Consider the following 6,000-nt stretch of genomic DNA (forward strand, 5'->3'; position numbering starts at 1 on the left):
TCTAAGAATAAATATAAATGGGCATGACTTTGGACAATCTAACAAGCTTCCTTTTTTCTTGGCTTTATAGACTCTTTTTTGTAAATGTTCCACTTTTCTCTAAGTTAAATTTTACTCTTTTTGAGTTATCTCCTCTTTCTGATTGATGGAGTTTCTTGGATTCCTTTGGTGTTATCTAGGAGCTGGAGCTAGTGCTGAAATGAGTGATATTTTGCTGGTTGTATTTTGAGCGGAGCATTTTAAAAGACTTGGTCTTAGGTAATTTCTTGAAATTCTGTTCATTGTCTTATTTTCTGATGATAATCTTAGTGATATTTTACACCAGATGCGCACATGTTTGGCCATGTTTGCACCAGATGCGCACATCATTGAAGCAATCAGTTTTGTTGTTGATTGTGTGTGCGATACAGTGATAACATATGCCTATCATGATGTGCCTCTCTTCATGTGATATTGAAATGTTGATCTGCACTTTGATATCACTTCTAAGCACCTCAACTCCTTTTGTATGTTGGTCAATCAGTTCTCTTCCTTTGCTAACCTATATTGTGTTTGCTTTTCAGAATCTGAAAAATATTTGAATAGTCATGAATCAAGAAGGGTGCTCAAGCAAAAATAAGAAAATATTCAACCGCATTCCAGCTGGATCACTTGCATCTTTTCGAAATCAAAGGGTTTCGTCGTTGACAACAAAAAGAACCTTCCAAGCTACACGTTCTAATACAAATGAAGAACGACAATCAGAAGGTGGATTACCCTCATCTTTGCGAAACCAAAAGGTTTCGTCGTTGACAACAAAAACATTCTTGAAATCTATAAGGTCAAATGCAAATGAAGAACGACAATCCGAAGGTGGATCTCAATTGCAAGAACAAGTGCAGCAAGTGTCACAGAATTGCACCTCTTCAGCAACACAAGGAGTACATGAACAAGTGCAACAAGCGAATATGGATTGCATCACTCCTGCATCACAGGGAGTACATGAAAGATCTGATGATTCTACCAATCATGAAGCAATTGAACAATTTGAGGAATAAGGCAAATATATATAAATTTTAATCATAAACTTAACTAAATATAGTGATTAATGATTATCTTTGTTTTGTACTATTGCAGGCCCCTCCTCGCCAAAAAGAAAAAGAGGTCGTACTCAAATGCCAAGTGTTCATGTTAGAAAAGAGCGTAAAATAATCACTCTAAATGAGTTTAATCAACCCATTGGTCCTACTAAAGAGGTTGTAAAAGAGTTGGGTAGCTTCCTTGGCACATTGGCAAGGAGTGGGAATTTTTGTCCTCTTAATGTAGTTAATTGGAGGAAACTAGATACAAAAGATGATATGTAGAAATATATCAAGGTATGAACCAATGTCCAATAAACATGGATGATATTTCTTATTTCTTACACTAACCCAATTGCACTAAATTTGTAGGAAAAATATGACATTCCTGACGAGGCGAAAAAATGGATTTTTGAATCAGTTTGTAGTGCTTAGAGAAAGTATAATAGTCAATTGAAGAAAACCACTTCACAGCCTATGAGAATGATGAGCTTCGTATGAAGAATAGGCCAGTAGATGTTCCAGAATCTCACTTTAAGAATCTTCTTAACTATTGGAACTCCGATCCTCACAAGGTAATTACATCCAGAATCTCTTTTCTAGTCTTCGGTGAGTCAGTCTAGTCTTCGGTGAGTCAGTCACACTTAGGAACTGTTCTGACTTCTTGCCATAGCTTTTTAAGTCCCAGCTCAGTCAGTCACATTGTCACCCACCCCTTGGTAGTAGTTGCCCTGTCTTACTGGTATCATTTTATAGTCCAACCATTTCAATTTGAGGCATTACAAGCAGCTAGCTTATCTATTATATAGAAAAATGAACAAGCAATCATCATACTTGGAAACTCAACTTCAGTTAATTAACTTATTTTAAAACTTGTAAAATCACAATCCTGATTGGTTTTCCAATAAGATCCTATAAAGTCCATAGTGAGTAAAATCCATGTACAGGAAATTTTGTCTTGTGTTGTTTGTATCTCACTTGTAGAGGCACAAGTTAATCTTCTTGCTGAAATAAAGTATAATCTGATGTTGCTTCGTCCTTGTACACTTGCACGAAAAATGATCCCAGTTTATGAGATACACATGTCCCTTCAATCTCAAAATGCATATCTGTGCACATATATTTTAAGAGGATGATGCAGTATTGGCTAACTAATCTCCCCTTAACATTCATCTAAGTGCATGGTATTGGGATGAATATATCTAAGCTCTTCAGATGTATTCACTTCAACATCTACTACCAAGTCCTTTAATCAAAGAAGTTATAGAGATGAATTTGCAACTACCTGACTTTCAACCTTTTTTTCTAGAGCAATGACAGTACTTAATCAAGCAAACTTTAATACTATGAGTGTAGTCTTGGGTCATGATGTGGGTAATGGGCATAATTGTTGATTTCTATTTGGTTGACTCGTTTATTTGCAGAAAATGTCCGAAACCAATACAGAGAATCGAAATAAATTGAAGTGTCCACACACAGATGGCAAAACACCTTTTGCTCTAATTCGCGAGGTTTGATGTTTTATCTTTCTTATTTTTTTTAAAATTATGAACTTGCTAATTTTATATGGAAAGATTCTTATACTTGTTTTCATGTAACTAGGAAAAAAGAAGAAAATCTCTGATACTTCAGATACTGTATCAAGTAAGGACATGTTTGTGGCTATAAGAAAAAGAAAACTTGGTCGAGTATACAAAAGCTCATATGACAATACAATTAGTAAAATTGTACGAAATTTCTAATTTAAAGTTTGTCATGCTTATTTATTTGTTCTTAATTATTGATTCAACTTTAGTTAATTAAAACTCTTTTTTCTCGCATTTGGTTTGTAGGTTGAAATGGAAAGAATACAATCTACTCAGGAAAGTGAATATGTCAATCATTCAACTGACGATTTTACATCAGTCATGGGACCTGAACATCCAGGTCGTGTGAGATTGTATGGACGAGGGGTTACCAAGACTGTGTTAAAAGGGCAAAAAGGGAATCTTGGATCTTCTGATGAGAGGATGCAGCAAAAAATAGAGGAAATAGAAGAGAGGATACAACAAAGAATGTATGAAAAGTTGAACGGACAAAAGGATGCTATGGAACAAAATATTACAATGAACGTCATCGCACGACTTCAGCATCTGAACCTAGATTTGCGACTTGATCCTGACATGTTAAGGTTTAGTGCACGTTCACCTGTAGATACTTCCTCTGCACAACAAGCTATTGTTCAACTAAACAGTTGACCATCTACTGGTAGTAACAATCAAGGTCAGTACGTACCAAATATTATAACAATCAACTTCACTTGAATTTAAAAGGTAGAGATGCAACGTCTGTGTGTTGGAACTTTTTGCTTCTTTTGTTTAAGATCTTCTTGATGTACTTTGCCAATATCTTTAGCAATTCTAATCAGTTGTGCCTACCCTAATGGTTGTGCCTATCTCATCACGATAATCTGATTGTTTAACTAAAGAACCTTAGATCGTAGTCATACTTTGTCTATATTGATACTGTCTAGTTAAAAAATGGTTTGTATGTCATCATGATAATTTAATGAAGGTATGGACCCATTAGAAAAGCGATCACTTCGTCGCTTAAAGCGCTAAGCGACACTGTATCGCTTCTGGCTACTCGAAGCGATGCGATCTTGAAAAGCGCGCGCTTCACTAAAAAAAAGACCCCTAAATAGTCACAACAGACCACTACTTCTCCCCGTCAAAATAGAGACATCGACAAAAGGCTAGGGTTGCCCTTCTCTCTCAAGCTTGAGCTCGACCACTGCTTCTCCAGTCCAGGTAATTTCTTTCTCCTTTCTTCTTCCTTTCTTCTTCTCATTTCTTATTTTTCTGCTGCTTCTTCTTCTGCTTCTTTTGCTTCTGCTTCTGCTTCTTCTTCTGCTTATTTTTCTTCTGCTTCTGCTTCTTCTGCTTCTGTTGCTTCTTCTTCTGCGTCTGTTTCTGCTTCTTCTGCTGCTTTTGCTTTTTTGCTTCTTCTATTTCTGCTTCTGCTTCTGCTTCTGCGTTATTATATTTCAGCATATAAAATTAATTATATATATATATGTATTATTTTTATTTTGCTTGTCCTATGGTTTGTTGATGATTTGGTGGTACCTAGTACCTACTTTTAAGTATTTAAATTGAAATTTTTGATTATTTATAATTTTACATTATGTTTTTTAAGAATTGCGCTTCACTTTAATAAAGCGTGCGCTTCGCTTTTGAAGCGAGGCGAGCCCTTGTCGCTTTTTTGTGTTTCACGCTCTCAAAAACACTGGTATGGGTACATTTTAACCTAGGGTGCCACAGTAGTCCTGCTAAATGATGATCTGCATTCATCTATCTGTTTAGTTTTGACCATTTATGTTTTTGGATCTTTCATGATCATGTGATGTCTAAGACACGATTTGAGAAGACTTCTTTTGTCAATATGGGTAACTGTTCACTTTGGTAACCTAATAGATTGATGAAATGATGTTGAACATGTATTATGCCGGTAGGATTCAAAATGGAAAGTTTGTTGGTGTAACCTGTTTATTGACATCACTATGTATAGAAGAACTTAATCATGAACTGGAGTGATATTTGGATCTTGCAATTTGAAAAAACTGTTAAACTATACATTGTCACAACAAGATATTATGCTCGTTAGGTCCAAACAAAATTAAAACTAACTTTCCTATCTGCATTGATCTCTCTGCTGGTTTAGCGGATTGATGATTTGGGAAGCCTGGACATGGCTGTTAATATAAGTGTTGAGTGAAGTAGGGGTCTCAGCTATATATATATATATATATATATATATATATATATGCTCTAGATTGTTCTGAAGATTATTGAAATGCATGCTGACCTGTCCTAAGTGACATGAACATATTCAAGGATCCTGAAATGTTGAACCTTCAATAGAATTAATAAAGCAAGTGTACATATCCTTCTTTGTCACTTACTGATGCTTAGATCACATAATAAGGCATCTCTGAACTTAAAGTGGTTAAAGATAACACCTATCTACTGATAATATGCAACTTATACAGTAAACATATACTGGTAATATGCAACTTACTGATGTTTAGGGCTAAATTTCAGAAATGTCATTGTTTTAAAATGTTTTGTTTAGTTTCTCTACAAAACTGTTAGATCAGTTGGTTCACTTGCTAGGACATTTCCAGCGAGAGAAACACGTGTAATTGGTCCTTTAGTTGAGCAACTAAGTAATAGGAACCTAGACGTAGCAGCAGAAGCTGCTGCCTCACTTGGGAAGTTTACTTGTCCTTAGAATTTCTTGGGTATGAAGCACTCAAAAACAATTATCGAATTCAGAGGTGTTCCTCCCGTGATGAGACTGTTGAGAGGAAATGAACAATCAAAATTGAATGGATTGGTTCTCCTCTGCTACCTAGTATCACATGCTGGTAACAGTGAGGCTCTGGAACAAGCACGAGTATTCACTGCTCTCGAGGGAGTAGATCGCTCATCAATTGCTGCACATCCTGAGTTAAAGGAATTGATGCCAGAGGCAATGTATCACCTAAATGTTTATCACTCTGGTGTACTTACTGAGAGGCAATATAATGGTCATTGATCAGCTGAAATAACGGTTTAAATAGTGGATGTTTCGTGCTGGTTTTGTAATTATGTTTGTGATTCTTCTTATGAATTATTCTTTACTTTGCCATCATAGCTTAATAGTTTGAAAGTCTTGGTCTTTGGTAATAATACCAGATTATTATAATGTTGTGTATAGTTTGTTGAGATGAATAAGTTGGATTAATAAAAGAAGAACAAAAATAGTTAAATGCTTGAGTATTCTTAGACCGGATTTGGTTGAAGGGTAATAACTTTATTTATCCTCTTTTGTAGGTGGAGTAGATCAAGAAATGAATGATGAAGAACTAGACCTTACTTGAAATGAATTTTGTATTGTTATAGATGAATATTCTAGTAAT

General features: G+C 35.4%; 1 long non-coding RNA gene across 1 annotated transcript; it reads left to right on the plus strand.

Annotated features, from left to right (window-relative positions):
* The first annotated feature begins 2,667 nt into the window (after positions 1–2,667).
* Positions 2,668–6,000, plus strand: LOC104234208 (uncharacterized). Its single transcript, XR_011400600.1, has 3 exons — positions 2,668–2,785; positions 2,891–3,320; positions 5,915–6,000. It is a non-coding gene; the product is annotated as an uncharacterized lncRNA (long non-coding RNA).

This window comes from Nicotiana sylvestris, chromosome 6, assembly GCF_000393655.2.
Source record: "Nicotiana sylvestris chromosome 6, ASM39365v2, whole genome shotgun sequence".
NCBI classification, from domain to species: Eukaryota; Viridiplantae; Streptophyta; class Magnoliopsida; order Solanales; family Solanaceae; genus Nicotiana; species Nicotiana sylvestris.